This window comes from Hydra vulgaris, chromosome 06, assembly GCF_038396675.1.
Source record: "Hydra vulgaris chromosome 06, alternate assembly HydraT2T_AEP".
Taxonomy (NCBI): Eukaryota; Metazoa; Cnidaria; class Hydrozoa; order Anthoathecata; family Hydridae; genus Hydra; species Hydra vulgaris.
Genome location: NC_088925.1, coordinates 37,022,416 through 37,041,369, shown reverse-complemented (window position 1 = coordinate 37,041,369; position 18,954 = coordinate 37,022,416). Strand labels below are relative to the sequence as shown.

Here is an 18,954-nt window from a genome sequence, read left to right as displayed (position 1 = left end):
ACAAAAACGTTAAAAGTGTATATTGTGTTTAAAGCTTGATGTGCAGATACAAAAAATGATGCCTAATGTTTAGCTTTATAGTGTAAGCTTTCGTTATACTGATGCGCAAACTCTTGATGTGCAAGCAATTGCTGAAAAGGCTAAATGATTAGCTTCACAGTGTAAAATTTCATTGTTTGTAGTTAGATGATTAGCATCATAGTATAAATTGTTGCAAAAAAATATAAAAAACATATACTTTTTTTTAATCTTAATGAGAAGATACTGCAAAAACTAATTGAAAAGCTTCATAGTTCATAGTATAATTGATAAGCTTCACAGTTTAATTCATAAGCTTCACAGTGTAATTGATATTTTTTTGAACGATAATTATTATTAAAATTATAATTATTACTTTTTAAATACTTTTTTAAATTAGAATTTTTTATTTTTTTATTGTAAAAATTTAAAATTTTTCATTAAATTATTTTAAAATCAAAGTTTAATCAATATATGTGTTGAGAAGATTTCAGTATTAGTGCGTATCTCTAAAATAAAATACATCGAGATTTCATCAGCGAGGTTTCATCATTATTAATCAATGATGCATAACTTTAAAATTAAGATTTTATTATTATTGATGTATCATTTATACATATCACTATCAATATATCATTGATACATATCACTATCAATATATCATTGATACATACGACTTTTGATATATCATTGATACGAATCACTGTTGATATATCATTGATACATACCACTGTTGATATATCATTGGTACATACCACTATTGATATATCATTGGTACATACCACTATTGATATATCATTGATACATACCACTGTTGATGTATCATTGATACATACCACTATTGATATATCATTGATACATACCACTGTTGATATATCATTGATACATACCACTATTGATATATCATTGATGCATATCAATATTAAAATATCATTGGTACTGAAATCACTGAAGTTTTGATTTCACTGTGACTTTCACCACAATACTATAAATTTAAAAAATTTTTGTAACTAATTAATATTAATCCAATTTCAAAATTTCAGTGGTTATTATTCTTAAAATATTTTCGGATAAAAATTTAAATTTAAATCCCCTATCCAAATTGAGGGGGTTGTAAGCTTCTGATGATCATAACTTTGATCATAACAAAGAAACCCGCCTATTTAACTATATTATACACATTAAGCGTAAAAATAAAAAATAAACTTTATAATGTAGTGTGCGTAAAAAAATGGGAGAAAACACACTGTTACTGTAGCGTCAGTGTAACGCGTTGAACTCGGGAAGCGAGTTTTTCAAATTAAAAATTACAATGTTACCGCTTATTTCGTTAAATATAAACTTATTGTGCATAACCTAAATATTAGAAATATTGAAAATTAAAACATAAATTATTGGAGACATTTTTTTTGAAGGAATGAGCTTACATTATTCAAAATTTTGTTCCGGCATATTTTAAACTGTTAATTTATAGTGACTAATAAATTTATAGTGACTAATAAATTTATAGTGACTAATAAATTTATAGTGACTAATAAATTTATAGTGACTAATAAATTTATAGTGACTAATAAATTTATAGTGACTAATAAAATTCTGACAAATAAAATAGTAACTAACGTAATTACTAAAACTTTTTTTATCTAACATTAAAAAAAAAATCTTTTTTTAACGCAACCCAGTAGCAGGACAATTTTATATTATATTTATTAAGATTTGTTGTATTATTTTTTATTATGTTATTAATTGGCAAGTTCTAATTATTATTGAGCCATCGATTCATATTATTACACCCTGAATTCATACTATTACACCCTGAATTCATACTATTACACCCTGAATTTAAAAATGTAAAAACGAACTAGTAAAATTAAAATTTATATTTATAATCTAAAATAAAAAATATATAATTGAATATATTTTGGTAAAATTTTTATTCTTTCTTTAAGATAATAAACCTAATAAAAAATAGACGAAAAAAATCGCATTTAAATACGTTGTTTTCTCAAAATATGACCCAAGTGCTGACGAAAAGTAAAAAACTGAAAAGACCTTCAGCTAGCGCTGTCAATTCTAACCAAGATCTTTAATAAGGTTAATAATAATTTAATGCTTTAGATTACAATATTAAACATCATAGATTTAATAAACTAAAAAGGGTTTACAAGAAATTACCAACATGTCAACACTGTCAACTGATCAGCATTACCAATATATCAAAACTATCAACCAATCACCATTACTAACCTTTCAATATTACCAACATATTAACATGCTAACAGATCAAGTAGAAAAATTATTTGTAGTTGACTAAAATAAAAGATTAGTGAAAAACGGATCATTTACTATAAGAGCATTTCACTAGGATCAAAAAAAAGATCTTAAAAGATCTGGATCTAAAAGTGATCTTGGATCAAAGTTAGAGCACGAGTAAATTTAGTAAAACTCGTTTAATCATCCTAAATTCAATGCTGCAAAATTAAATACTAACAAAATTTAGAATATATCAGAAGTATTGAAATTTCTTTCTGCTTCTTCTCATAAAGTTCTTGACAATATGAAGCGATGAAAAATCATAGACCGTTTATTCTATTCAAAATCTTTTATATACTTAAAAAAGTGGAAAAATTCTGGTTGTTTTATCTATAAAAAAGCAGTATCTTGGTGACGATACTCGTGGTGACGATGCTTTCTGTTCTAGATTTTATACTTGACTTCCGCCCCGCAAAGTATAGTTAATAGCTTAAAATTAAAAAAGAAAAATTACAAAACTTATACATTAAAACCTTAAAATTTTTCTAACAACTATTATTTGGTAAAATATACTCAAAGCTATCAACTATTTGTCTTCAAAAGCAAAGGTATATCATTTAATGTTAAGATATCTCTTATCTGAGATTTAGCTCAAATCTTCGGGTAACTCATGCATTACTGCAAAAAAACATTCTCCAATTTTAGTTCACGTTCATATTTTTATAAAAAGAAAATCATTAGATTTATTCACTATAAACCAAAAATTTGTTTTTAAGTAAAAGATTTTAGAAAGAGATTAGACTCGAGTAGCAAACAATATTGGCGCAATAATGTTTTTAGTGTGTAAAGTATATAAACAATATTGCACCAATGTTTGCTACTCGGGGAAGTAGTTGAACCAGTATTCATTATCGCTTATTTTGAGTTTTCAGTAACTCAATAGTGAATTTTAAGAAAAAAGATCTCTCAGAAAACTTACTCCGTGAAATACTTCAGGTAAACATTTGACAATTCTCACTTTTATGAATTAATTTCAGCAAAAAGATTTGTTAGTAACTAATTTATTCATTGAAAAAGACTAAGTTCTGTTAATAAGATGAAACAAATCACTTTTCTCTCTATTAATAGATATTTTATCAAATAAACTTCAAGCCTTTTAAAATTGTTATTTTAAATTTCGCTTGTTTAGGTAAAAAAAATATTTTTGAAGAATTTTTTTTACTCAAATCTAAAACTATTAGAATAAAAAATTTAAAACTCTTAAATTTAAAAGTTTTAAAATTGTGTCAAACTGCATAATTTTATATAAACAGATTTTAATTAATCAATCATTTACAGGATAGCCGGCCCAAGTACGAAAGCCCTAATGTGAATGTGCATGAGATGCATTACTGCATGAGATGCATTACTGCATGTGATGCATTACTGCATGAGAACAAACTCATAAATGTTGTTAATTTACGTTAGAATTAAGTTGGTTCTTGCTGTCTCAGAAAAATGTATTAATAGAAATGAAACCGCTGTGTCAGTTAATATGTAGATAAGTTTTTAAATATATTTTATACGACTGAAAATTTAGATCTAAAATATGATTCTAGTGAAATTAGTCACGTGAGAGTTAAATCATTTTCAGCAACAATGAATTTAAATTGGAACATAGTTGCAACATAGTTGCAACATAGTGTGAAGTTTGTTTTAAAAAATATTAAATGATTTGAAATATTTGATTATTAAAGTTTGCATTACTTAGCTATGTAGTAATAGTGCGAATTATAAAATGTTGATATGAATGTAATTTCTCACAGTGAAAAATTTTGAAAATTTTCATTGGTTGGCTTTGGCCCCAAATAGCTCAGCTCCCCCTCCCTCTGCAGCTGCGGGCAATGTGGGCCCTATGCTATGCTACTGGATGGCTGCGTATCGCAGAGTTTAAAACTGCGTTTTTATATTTTCATTGTCTTTATCTAGCCTACTTTCTACTCAGTTTATAAAAAGCAATATTTTTAATTTTTATCTTAATTCGTAATTTTATTAGTTTATTAATTTTTTATTTTTTATTTTTATTTTTTATATAGCTAGTTTGCTATAGTTATACAATTGTTAATAGTTTCAAAATAGTCATACAATTGTCAGCAATATCAATATTATTAATACTTATATTATAGTAGTAGTTAGCACGCGCTAAAAGCCGAAAAATTTAAACTTTTAGATGAAAATTAAAAGTTTTAATACCTGGTTATTTAACTTTTTCCTCCACTTTTTTATTGTGTACAAGTTGGAGTGTGTTGCCTGTGTAGTCAGTGAGGTGAACGGTAAATTAGAACTGACAGTCCAGTATTGTACATGCGTTTGATTTAAATTCTTCAATTTCTGCTGCAAGGAGAATTGAAGCCGGCTCCTAAAAGTTCAAATATGTCAAATTGAATAATTTGCCTTTGTAAAAAAGGATGTTTTGCGTAACATTACTAAATATTTTATTTTCGGTAGTTACATACGACATGCATTATAAAAATTCAACAATTATTTTAGACAGAAAAAAAAATAAGGCTAATACCATCGTTTATTTTGGCAATAAAACACGTTTTATTTTAAACGTGCTTTATGTTTTAAGTGTTGTAAACTGTATAAAACAGCAATAAAATATCATGGCGAAGTAATTTTATAATAGCTTAAAATTAAAAAAGAAAAATTATAAAACTTATATATTTAAAACCTTAAAATTTTTCTAACAACTATTATTTGGTAAAATATACTCAAAGCTATCAACTATTTGTCTTCAAAAGCAAAGGTATATCATTTAATGTTAAAATATCTCTTATCTGAGATTTAGCTCAAATCTTCGGGTAACTCATGCATTATTGCAAAAAAAACATTCTTCAATGTGTTTATATGAGTTTCTTTATGCGTTTATACAAGTTTTTTATATTTACAAAAAACCTTGTATAAACGCATAAAGAAACACATATAAATAGTGCTCTTAGTGACGATGAAACAGGATGTCGTTTCATCACCATTTTTATAAATTATTATCCCGCCACCTTTTCATATCTTTCCTACAAGTAACATTAACTAGGAGAGATGGAATTTTAAAATTACTGAAAGTCATCCCGTTTCTTTTTTTTTAGCTACTTGTCGTCAGTTTTAAAAAGCGGAGGAAAAACCAAAAGCTGCAAAAAATAATTTAGAGAGAAAAATTATATTTTAAGCATTTCTAGAAAAGGTTTGGAAAAATATTATGTACAAAGGTTCTACAAAAAAATGTCGACAATTTCTGCCTGGCCAACCGTGGTGCAATAATTAGAGTTCTGGCTCAGAACCACGAGGTGCAAGACTCGATGCCTGCGCCAACCGAATAAATGACATTGGTAAGGGGTAACTCCATGTCAAATGACCCAGAAATTTTTAAAATTGTTACCCTATATCTCAGATTTTGCTAATTTTTATATAGTTGAGAGTACTTATTAAAATAAGAACTCTCTGAAAATTTTAGCCTCTGGCTCCAAGAAGATCATGAAATATGAGCGTTTTACTTTTAGCAGTTACTGGCCAGGCCCCTCTTGTTCCTTTGGAATTGCAACGTTTAATTAGAGAATTCAAATCATATAACTTTAAAAATATTTGATATTTTTACTTAAAAGTTTGTGCCAGGCCATTTTCAGGAGCGTAAAATCCAATGAAATGATCTAAAATTTATTTTTAAGTACCTGTATTTATCAATTTAAATAAATTTAGGCAATTTTTAATATACCAGATTTCGATGCTCAAGAAACCCATGTGGCCTTAATGATATCATAAAATTATATATTACACATCATTTTATATTCATTGATCTTTCAAAAAGTATAATTTTGATCTGCAAGTATATGGATTTCCATATATGGATAATGGGGCACGATCCCCACTTTTTTGCAGCGGAGTGTTGTAATTGATTTTTCACTACCTTTTAGACTAGTTGGAGCTCTGCAAATTTTGGCATTTCTGTAGTGCCAATGAACATGCATGCTAAAGTTGTTTTCAGGGTCCGAGACACCAGGGACTGGGTCTTGAGCCCCACTTTTTTGTAGTGGAGTTATATGATAGATTTTTCACTACTTTCCAGACAAAATAAAGCTCTTGAAAATTTCAGCACTTGTGTAGCCCTAAAGAATATGTGTTAAACTTGTTTTCGAGGGCAGATGACCACAGGGCAGGGGCACTGGGGGAAATGTCCCACTTTTCTCAAAAAAAAATTGTTGGCCAGCTCACGAGTTCATCATAAAAACCACTGAACTCATCCGCAACATATTGCATTAGCTTCCTAAGATCCTGCAGTTTCACTCTTTTTAATGGAACATTACCCAATGGGTAGCACACATTTTGCGGAAACTCGACGATGCGATCGACGACTTGAGACATCTTGTAAGTTTGGACCATCAGCCCATCAATGAGTGGCCTACAGACAATTAAATGGAACGATATGGAACGTGTTGGATTAGTTTTTTCTAAGACGTTTTTATGAAAACATGTTGCATGGTATGCTATGATAGGCCTAAACAAATTATTAAAAGACTAATTGGGTATCGAAATTGCAATACAAATCTCACATGCAATCAGTTCCAACAGTAGTAGCAGGTACAGTTTTTCCTTTGTAGTCAATGTACTCTTTACATTTCACTCTAGCTTCTTCAACAACATTCCTTTTCCACATAGTCTCATTTTTAACCTTTCTTCCACTGCTAGTACTAGGTTCTTCATCCATTATAAGTATTTTTCATTAAAACAACGAGATGAATTGTAATAATTACAATTCATAACGCAATTTAATTATTAAATTGCGTGGGAGAAACCCTGTACGGCGGATTTGACTGACGTAGTTTCCTTGTGGAAATATAAGTATAGTCTAAACGGTTTTTTTATGAGCATATTTTAGGTGTTTTTTAAAGTATAAGTTGAACGAGGAATTTTTGCAGAGGCAGTTTTTTTAATGAATAAAAAAGATCTGAAATCGAAACATTGTGTTCACTGCGAGAAAACTACATGAATAATAAAATAAGCCCAAATAACCTCAAACTCGTAACCAAAACAAAACAAAAATTAGATTAAAAACATCTGAAAGCTACCAGCAGAACACAGCTGGTTCTCTCAGTGCTGCAAACAAAAACCTTCTAAGTCACTGACCTAGAACCTTTTAGTTTACAGACAATATTGCAGCTCTCTATTTAACGTGTACGAAGAGGTCTGATTTAGAATGTTTTACTATAAAATGGTGGAACTGTCTTCAAAGAATAAATTTTCATCAAAAAGTCAAATATTAAAAAAAATGACTTAGAACGTTTTTGTATACATTGATTCAACTGGTATTAAGGTCTCCTGAACTTTATAGTAGCTCTTGGAGAGGCTTCTATCAACACATGTACTTTTTTTAGAGGAAATTCAAAATGATTTTATGTACAAAAAGTGCATTCAATCAGTTGTGTATCAAATTGTTTTTGATGGCGGGAGTATTGCAACAATTGAACTTAAACTTTACTCGCTTAAAAAACTCCTGCCATGTGACTTGAGAACTTTACTTGTGAATTAACTCACTCTACTAAGTGACTTAAACACTTTACAACTCTAGAGCTGCAGATAACACTTTCCGTGATTCAACTCATGCTATAATTTCAAAAAAAAAATTATTTTTGATTTTTTTCTTTATTTTTTATTTTTTTTATTAATGTACCATTTACAAATATCTGGTTGTAATCTGGATTTTTTTAATTTTTATTACATTCTTAATTGCCCTAGGAAAAATGTTTGTGGTTTCTCAGTTAAAATTGCGAGGTTTTTGTTATATCTTGGGTTCAGGTTAGTAACCAGACTAGTCTATGGATAGACTTACAACACAGACATAGACAATTCTGTATGTTGTAATGGACACAACAAATGTTTAATTTTTGTCCTTGTTGTGTCTATCAAATTTTTGATGGTGTCCTAAGATTGCTCAGTTAAAAAATAATTTTTACTTCATAAGTCTACAAAGCATAATTTTTTGTCTATTTGGTGTCTATGATTTTGTCTAAATTTACTTGATTTCATAAAACCAGAAATCTTTCATTACCGTATTATTTGAAGATTGTTATGTAGTAAATTTATAATATTAAAAAAATATTGAAATGACATCAAAACTCCAAATGAGGATCATTGCCCATGATTAATTATTGTTTAAAACTTGCGTACATATTCATCAATAAAATGAAAGTAAAAAACATTTTTCTTTTTCACTATTGTTTTATTCACAAACCTAAATAAATTTTAACACCTATTGGAATCTTCTACTTACTAATCCACATTTTATAAAGGACAACTCCTTGATCACATATTTTAAAATAACTTTATTGAAGGTGATAAAGATTTTAGTGACTAAGGAAAATTTTTTAAATTATAAACTTACCTTCAACTTTTTTGAAGTAATCCCAAACTGGAGAGGGCATTTTAAAAATAAATTTTCACGCACATTCACTGAGAATTGAAAAACAACTGAACTGAGTAATTAATGAACTTCAATTGAGCACAAAATAGTCCATTTTGAGGTTTTTAAATAGACATTAACTTTTTAATCAACAGCACACGCTGGACAAAAAATTAAAAAATGAACTTCTGTTAGAAAAATTGTATTTTTAATTTTGTGCTCGTTTTCAGTTTTTGAAACGATGCTGCAGTGAAAATTTAATTACTCGTTATAAGTCCAAATTATATATTAAATAGATCTTCTATACCTCATTAAAAAATCGAGATTGTTCATTTAGTGTCCGTTTTTAAAATGATTGTCTAGAAAGACAAACATTTTTTATAGACAATTCATTTTTGATAGTTGTAATTAAAATTGTTGCAATTAGTGCTTTGTCGGAGTCTATTTTTGTCCTTTTATAATAAGTCCATTAGAGATTGTCTGGTTGCTAGTTCAGGTAAGTATTCAAGTTTTATTCCTTGATGTTTATCTAAATTTAACTCATACTTTCCAAGGCAGTTTTCTTCTTTTGTGCAAAAGTTATTTCCAGTAACAGCCATTTCATTTACTTTTTTACTAAAACAATTTCCCTGAGAAGAAGCGCTTCTTATAATTGAAAATAAATGATATAAGTTTATATTTATAATTGATTATTCATTTAATCTTAATTTACAAGTTTAATTCAAGGGGTCGTTCATAAATTACGTCACATTTGAGGGTAGGGGTTAGTGGTTTTGTGACAACTCATAAGAAACTTGCTACTAGGGATTGCAATCCCGGGATCCCGTATCCCGGGATCCCGGACGTTTTTGGTTCCCGAAAATCCCGGGATTCTAAACACAAAATCCCGGGATTTTCGGGATTATAGCAGGATTGAACTAATTAAATTATTTTGTAAAACAAAATGTTCAAAGTTGGTAACTATACTGAATTATAATGAGTTATATAATGCTGCTTTGCAGGTTTATCCTGTTTATGCTTTATCCTTACGATAAATGGAACAAATTTTTGAATAGACCATGGAGTTCGGGAGTTTATCATTGAAAAAAGTTTCACAAACACAAATTAAGGCAGGTTTGTTTGACTATTGTATAAAAAACAATTGTTAAGTTTGTTGGCAAGACTTCTATTCCACCGACGAGCATCGAACCTGAGCGGGCATTTTCTGCAGCTGGGTATTTGGGAAGTAAAATAAGGAGTAGGCTAAATGACCAAACCTTAAATGCTCTACTATTCCTCCGGGCATATTTTCAGACAAAAAAAGAAAGTTTGTAAATAAAATATGCATTTAATATGAATTTTTTTTTTGTTTTACATTTATTATTTAGCTACCATTTATTTATAAATATAAAATAAAGATTTTCTTTAATTTTTGTCTCTCAATATTAACAAACAACTTATTATGTTATTTTTTACAAAGTAGCTTGTTGCTACAGCAGCTACATCGGTAGCCAAATTTAAGAAAATTTATGTTTACAAATTTATTTTGAAATTTTGATTGTTTAGTTACTTTAGTCAAATACACTTTAAATGTTCAAATGTTATTTACATATCCAATTATTTGATGAAGGTTATTCTGTAATCTTAAAACATAATATGGAAGGTACCGTATATATAATTCTGCATTATTTTCAGATCTTTATATACACCTGCTGCCTGTTACACAATTAAAACAATTTAAGGCGCCATAGAAAATTAATTTAAGTCATTAAGGCATAATGAAATTAATTGATAACATCAAAAAGTATATTTATATATGCAGTATTAAGTTCTGTTTTTTAGCAAATATCTCACATTATATAAAATCCCGGGATCCCGGGCAATCCCTGCTTGCTACTAAAGAGTCACGATTTTGTGACGAGGGGGGCAAGTGGAGGGTGTCAAAAAAGGTCAAAAATTGCATGACGTAATTTGTGGACTACCCCTAGCTACTTGTGACTAAATCTTTAATAGTTTCAATACCAAATACAAGTCTAATATTCCATCACGCTTTTATGAATTGCAAACAACTTTTTTCTAATTTATCTCACAAATATAATGTTTTTTTCCTGACATTCTTGACATACAAGTTAATATATTTTTGAAAATTATAATCACTCTCACTGTTTACATTGTTTTTTAAACTCTTCTATAGCTTGCTATTTAGACATTATTCCTTTCAAAATTTTCACTTTTACTTTAGTAGTAGTTTAACTTAGTTATGTTTTCCTGTCTGTTTTAAAATGACATTTGTGGATCCTAAAAAACTGTGGATTTTAAAAAACTCTGTAAATCACTCTAATCCAATTAATCGAACTATTGTTAGGAAGGTTTTCCTAACAATAGTTGGAATAGTTTTCCTTCTTAACAATATATATATATATCCTATATATATATATATATATATATATATATATATATATATATATATATATATATATATATATATATATATATTTATATATATATATATATATATACAGTGGCGGATCCAGCATTTTTTGATCTTTGAGATAGCTAACTTCCAGACATGTAGCTAACTCCAAACATTTATATGTTTATACATATGTCAAATAATGAGAGTTTGCAAAAAATTGCGATGATTGGAGGCTGGGAACAAAAAAGCCCCAAAATTTTTGCTACACTTGCCCCAAACGTGAGAGCAACAAGTTGATAAAATATTTTTTGTACTATTCTCAACTAGACTTGTATTCATCAAAAATTTTTAAGTTTTATAGTATTATCTCTCAGCGTTCAAAAATTATGACCATATAAAAATTACAACCCCCTCAAATTGAGGGGGGTTTAAACTTTATATGGTCATAATTTTTGAACGCTGAGAGATAATACTATGAAACTTAAAAATTATTGATGAATATAAGTCTAGTTGAGAATAGTATAAAAAATATTTTATTTAAATTTAATTTATTTTAAATTTAAAGCCTATAGGAAAGGAATCTTTTGCCGAAAAATTTTTTAAAAATTTCAATGAAGTGAAAACTTTGATCTGATCCAATTTTGGAAGGCCATAGATGCGGGTTGGACAAAACCCTGAAGGGTATATTTTTTTATAGTTGGATTCATCGAAAAAAACTTTTTTTTCTTGATTTTTCTTTAAAAGTGTTGGAGTTGTGTTTCTCTGGAGATAGTGACGTCTTTTTTAAGTAGTTTGAATATGGCTGGATAATTAATAATTTTGTAGAGACTGGTTTCATAAATTTTGTTATTTAACATTACCTCACCATTTCTTTTATCTGGTTTCAAAATTATGATGTCTGGATTTTTACATAGTTTTTTCAGAATTCCATGTTTTTTGAGATTTTCTTTAGATGGGCGATATTTATATATATATAGGAATTAGCAAGATAAGCAAGTTTAGCTTTAAGTTGACTGGAGTTGTTACTATTTTTTAAATTATTCTGAAGATATCAGTTCATGAATTCGAATGAAGATATCAGTTTATGAGTTCGAAAGAAGAATATATATTGGTTCTTTTAAGATATTGTGGTGGAAAAGAAAAATTCAGTCCATTTTTAAGGATGTCTAATTCGTTTTCTGAATGCTTAAATGAAGAAAGAATGAATGTTTAAATTCTTAATAATATCCAAAGCATTAAAAGGTAAACAATGACCATTTTTTAACAAATGCAGTTGGATAAACAAAGTTCAAATAAGGGGCTCAATGTCATTTAAAAATTATATCAAATAAGGACAAAGAATAGTGTACGAAAAAAAAAAGCATAAAGTATGTAGCTGACTATTCTCAATCCTTGATTCCTGTTTTTGGCTATAAAATGCAGCTATCTACATGTCGTAATAAAATCGAAATTATTATTTTTGAATTAACTGTAACTATTCCTTTATGCTCAAAGTTCTATTTCTCATTTAGTTTTATTTTCACAAACATCGAGGCTTTAGATTTTTTTTCAATCTTCACATTATCCTGATTCATAATTTACATATTTTTCAGTTTTTCGTCCATGGTTTTATTAGTGTTTTAATTTCTTTATCACCACAGTGATTCTCAACTTAGTCATGTTCTCCAGTCGTAACCGTATTGTTGGTTTGGTTTAAAAAGAAAAAAAAAAAGGAAAATACTACTACATTATTATAGTGATGCAGCAATAAAATATTTTATTTTTTATTTGATAAAAATAAATTAAAAATAAGCACCATTTTTGATGCAATAAAAACTATTATAGCTTAGGAGAAAGATATTTTTGCAGGAAGATACTTTTTTCTAAATTATTTTTTTCAATTGAAATCTCAAAAAATCACGTTATTTGCGTAATCATTCTCGCGTACTTTACTATTGCCTTTCTTTTTTACTTACTTTTTTATGCCAACTAATTACTAGATTCAATGTTTAATGTTCAACGTTGTTTCACTTTCATTTTTAAATTCGTTTTAATTAGCTAAAAGGCTTTTCTGAACTTGACAGAGTGTGCTCTGAACATGCCGTCAATTGAAAAATGGTCAACCAAGCAAGACCTGACAAATTTCTTATATATATATATATATATATATATATATATATATATATATATATATATATATATATATATATATATATATATATATATATATATATATATATATATATATATATATATATATATATATAAGATAGATAGATATACTATTTTCTTTTTAAAATTGAAATAAAAGCGTTCCTCTAAAATTGTATTTATTTTTTAAAAGTTTTCATGGATAAAAAAAACTAAAAAATTTATAGTAATTTTATAATAGCTTTTAAAATAAAGCTTTGGTGCTGATTTAGGTCTAAGTATTTGTTTACAAGTTCTGATTCCATAAATAAGTTTACATGATTTAAAATCTTATTATTTGTGTGTATAAGTGTCTTTGTTACACAGCCATCTAATTTTTGTCAATAAAACTTTGATATTGAAAAATGGTTTAATCAAGATTATATATTGTTTGAAAACAATTAATAAGTGTAATAAGATGCAGTTACATAAAATTTTATTACAAATCTAAAGTCGGTCATAATTTATATGGTTCAATAAAATTTAATATTAAACCAAATAACATTGTTAATTGACGGAAAATATAAAGCAGAGTGTGACGATTATTTGATAAACGAATATACTTTTTCCAGCTTATTTGTTTAACAAATAAATAATCGTTCAGGAAATTAATTTGGAAAAAAATTCGAGATCAAATTTTTCTTTATGTTGTAGGGAATTTTAAGGTGTATTTAAATATATAAAAATTAAGAGTTTTTTCTTAAAGTTTTTCAAGTAATTGGAAAAAATTTTTATATATAAATTTTGAGTAAATAAAATGTGCAAACCAATGGGTAATTAAAAGAACAATTAATTAAAAAAAAGCATTATATGTAGATTGTAGACTGATTGTATAAAGTTTCAGTATATGGAGATGAACCCACATGGGTTCCATGAGGGCTCCCATGTATCCCACACAGAGCCCACATTGAACCTAAGTGGTAAAAGCGTTTTTTTTCACTGGGTTGTTCCTTAAAAATTTAAAACAACATGTACAAGTTTTGGCATAATAGTTTTGTATATTTTTTTAGTGTTTTCATAAAAAGTACACAAAATTCCTAAATCTAACAAGATTCTCCCAAGATCTTGTTCAAGTTCAGTTTAACACAGGTTTGTCAAATGCTGAAATAATTAGTTTGGCATTAATATTTAAAAAAGTTTCAAAATCATAAACTATAGAGCTAAACTTTGATTTAATGTTTATGGAGGCATTTATCAAGTTTTTTTATACAAAAATGTTCAAGGCATCAATCAAAACGTGGTAACATGTCTGTTTATCTAGTGTTCGATTTCAAAATTTCTGCTGGAAACTGTTAAGAATTCATTCTGAGCCTGTGTCTAATGTTATTTTAGGTTGTATGAAATTAACTAATATTTTGATTGGGCCTTGTGGTAGGTTGCGCCCCTATTTCGCGTGAGGCTGATAAATCTTTCTGATTGTGATCTTTCTCGTAGATTGGAATTTCTCATTAGATGTTTTTCAGATTTTAAGAAGTAACCTAAAAAATTTTAAGCAATGACCTAAAAAAGCTGAAAACACTATTTCTAACTTTATTATTTGTGCATTATTCAACTTACACATATTAGAATTGATCAAACCAATCGAATGTCATCTTGATCCAACCAATGGAACTTCATTTTGATGATTTGGGATGCCAATGATAGTGCTAATTTACACCATTTTTTTAAATGAGGTGAGACTGTCGTCTCCGTAAATTATTTGGAAGACTGTCATCTCCGTAAATTATTTAGAAGTTTTGAAAAACTGTGTATATTTTATTTCAAATTATAAAGTTTGATATTTGCATTCAAAACGGAGCAACTTATAAACAAGCAAAACTGTCATAACATGGTTCTTAGTAAATGTAGTTATTGGTTTTGCCTCGTGGCAAGCCAATCCATTCAATCTAAACCCTTTTCGAAAAGTGTTCGACAGAAATTGAAAGCAAATATAAACGCATAGCAAAAATTTCTAAAAACTTACAACGCTATAAAAAAATGAAATCGATTTTCGAGATATTTCAGATCGAATCCCAACAATAAAATTTGATGCGCGCCACATGTAATAGCCATCTCAATTTTTAGGGTAATGCAGATATGTGCCGTGTATGGTTATGATATTTATAATAATTAAGTGGTACATGCTACTGTATGGCAACTTTAATGTGAGTAACACTTAGTATTTCAGACCGTGGATGTTAGCGGTTTTAGTGATAAAATATTTCAAACATGTTTTGAAAGCTTTAATCTTACTCAGCTTGTGACTTTTTTGGCATATCAATATTTACTGGACAATGTAGCAAAAAACTTTCTAGGTCTATTAATAACAAATAATCCCAATAGATTAACTAATTTTTTTGAGGAAGACTTGTTTGGTTATACTCTCAAAGATTAAGCTCACTGTTTAATCACACGTAAGTTTTCACTTTATGCCAAAAAAATGACACGAAAAAACCTCAATCACATTAAATATGGAGCAGAGCTGACTACGAATCACTTACAATCAATACAACCTCTTATAACTGGATTAAAATATTTCAGGAAGTATCACTAATAAAACTACAAACTGTTTATTAAAAAATATCTCAAGGCTGTCAAGCTTTATATTCCAAGTACAACAGTATCTTTTGTCATGAGACGAGAAATATGGGCCACACAAGAAGTAGTTAAAGCAATTCAAATGGATTTTGCGGGTTCAAATTTATATATCGAATTACAACAAGCACACAAGATTAGTTCGATAAGATATTTGTGAAACGAGCAGTAATAGAATACGAGTAAAGTCTAATAACAAATATTAACCACAGAAATCTGCATTTTCATAATTGTAGTAAACAAAGGGTGCACAAATTAGTTAGCGCATTAGAGGCGCCCAATAGCATTAAGATTGTAAAAAAATTGTTTTTAAAACCTTAAACGACTATTTTCAGAATGGTTTAGTTACTGAGCAAACACCTCACCCTAAACTGTCTCTGTCAGTTTGACGAATCAAACATAAACTTACCTCTAGTTAATAAATTACTGAGTTGTCTGGACGAATCAATCCACTAGGTTTGATGGTACTTACATACGTTCCTAAAAAGCTGTGCCTGCTTGCAATATTTTAACAAAAACGGTGCACCAAGTCTACATTGCAGATGTTGCAAATAAAGATTTTTCTAAGCATTAGACAATGTATCTTATCAAAGACTACTTTATTAATTTAAAGCGTATGGTATTCAAGTTGCTCTGTTGAATTGGATTAAAGCATTTTTTTGATGACCATACATCAGATTGTAAGATTGTCATGAGCGGAGTAACTACTTTTAGTCCGCTACTTTTCGTACTGTCAATTAATCGTTGAAACGTCAAAACGATTAACCGGAAAAAATTGCTGACCACTTTAAACCATACGATGATAACACAAATATCATTGAAATCATTAAGTATTCCAAAGAAAAGAACTCTCTGCAAGCGGATCTAGATGAAGTTTTCAAATGGTTTTGAAATTGGTATATGCGATTCCATGTTGGTAAATGTAAGGTGATGGATTTTGTTTGTTGTGAAACAAAACTAACTCGAGACTATTTTATAATTGACGCGCTTGAATTTTGCAAAACAATTGAGATCATTAAAAATGGAAAAGATATCAGATGATCCGACTAAACAATTCCTGGTAGAAATGGTGGCATCAAATGCTAATTGCACCATTGGTAAACTCAAAAAGCTTTTTGTAGTTGAAATCTAAATCTTTGGCGAATGCTTTATTCGGCTTATATTTAGCCACACCTAGAATTTAAGGTACAGGTCTGGTTGCCCTGTCTCATAAAAGACATTGCAACTCTTGAGGAAATTCAGCATCGAGTAATCAAGACAGTTGCTTTTATAAAGCACTTGAATTATGAAATTACCGGGGTATTATCATTCTAGAACAGCGAAAGAATAAAGAAGAACTTATTAAACAGTTTGAAAATTAAAAAGGTTATTATTTAATAATTTTTTCGTGCCTCAGGCTCTATAAATTATCTGCAAAAAGAAGAAAATGGTGCAACTTAGATTTATTCTAAGCAACAGACATCGTACAATGTAGATTGTAAATGGATTAGAACATTTGCAAGCATTTGTTGATATTATTTGATCCATGCATGTTACAATATACGTACAACATTTTTTTATTTTTTTATTTTTGATTTTAGGTGCCCTAAGAAGTCCATACGGTCTTATCACAGTGCACCGCGATAGAGTATTTAAAAGAAAGTTCATGCCTCCTTCCTTACCGATGTTATAAAACTCGCCCAGAGGTGGCATTGAACCACGGATCTCTAGTTTCAGAGGTGAGCGCGATAACAACTGAGCTACTGCTGCTCAAATATGCTATCATTTATATATGCTCACATATTCAAAATGTTTTCAAGGTGTCTTTTTCTAATAAGATATTATAATGACGTTTTATTTTTCTTACGCAAAAGTTATCAAACTAAGCTATAGGAACATTGAGCTGTAAAATCTTTATAATTCTAATGGGCGCCTATAAGTAAGATAAGTTTCTAGAAGGCTTTGGACCCACTTGTTCCCTCTCTCTTTTTGGGCCCTCTTATCTATGAGTCTATTTGGTGATTCAAATAACAATGCCAACAAAAGTATAAAGTTAGCATATCTAAGTGTTAGGCGGATGACATTTTTAAAATACTAACTATGATAATACAATTAACAAAACTTTAACAGTTTTGACATTTTTTCTTTTATGTAGTACGGACCTTTCTTATAAGGTAGCGTAGTACTGAACACTTTTAAGGAACTGCATTACTTTCAAAATAATATTTTTTTATTTTTTTATATTTTTGAATTTGACAAGGTCACGAACACAATTAACTATTTAAATATATATATAATATATAAAAAAAAAAATTGAATTCAAAAACATGCTCACCAATGTAGATTTTCCTAAAATTGTTTTTCTTTTTTTCAAATTCAAACAAATTGCAAACAATTAGCAAACAAATTGCAAACAATTATAAACCGCACCAGATAATCAAATTTTTGTATTTTTAAAGCTAATTTGAAACCTTAATTACTATAAACCGCTATTCACCGGAGAACTGAAAGGAAACAGTTTGATTTGAGATTTTATAAATCAAACAGCAACGAACATTCTGAATATTTAATGAACAGTAAATAAATCTCTCATAACTTATTTTGAAACACGGTGATAAACGGGGGTGTGTTCACTCAAGCAAAGCAACAAACGCTAAACTTAGACATTATGTTAAACAGTTGCGCAGAACAAATAAATTAAATTAATTAGAACTTAACATCATATACTTTGTTCGCTATAAAAAAAAATCTCAGTTTATGCCGTTTGTATGTTTGGCGTTGTTTTGAGATATAAACGTTGTCTTGAAGTATAAACTTAATAAAAGATAGAAAACTAAACGGGAGACTTGGACGGAATAAAAATGCGCTTTTTTTTTAATTTATTACAGAAATGTAAAAGACTTACAAAATAATAAATCATATCTGTTGGGTATGAATGATATGAAGAATCCAATGAGAGACGGCAGATTTACATTTTAAAAATATTTGCTTACACTTTTAGTTTTTAAACTTACACATTAGTATATTTTTTGTTTGAATTCAAAATGAATAAGCAACTGGATGTATTTTAAAATTTTGACGAAATTAAATTATTTTTTTTCAATTAAAAAAAAAAAATTTTCCCCCAAAATAAGTT

General features: G+C 28.5%; 1 protein-coding gene across 2 annotated transcripts in view; it reads right to left on the bottom strand.

Annotated features, from left to right (window-relative positions):
• LOC100204866 (carbohydrate sulfotransferase 11) overlaps window positions 1-18,409 on the bottom strand; it is a 54,227-nt gene extending 35,818 nt beyond the window's left edge. For both annotated transcript variants that reach the window (XM_065800034.1, XM_065800035.1), the window contains exons 1-2: window positions 18,154-18,409; window positions 4,504-4,669 (exon numbers count right to left, since the gene is read on the bottom strand). The gene's annotated coding sequence lies outside the window, so the exon portion shown is untranslated. The remainder of the gene's footprint in view (window positions 1-4,503; window positions 4,670-18,153) is intronic.
• Between the last annotated feature and the right edge of the window lie 545 nt (window positions 18,410-18,954).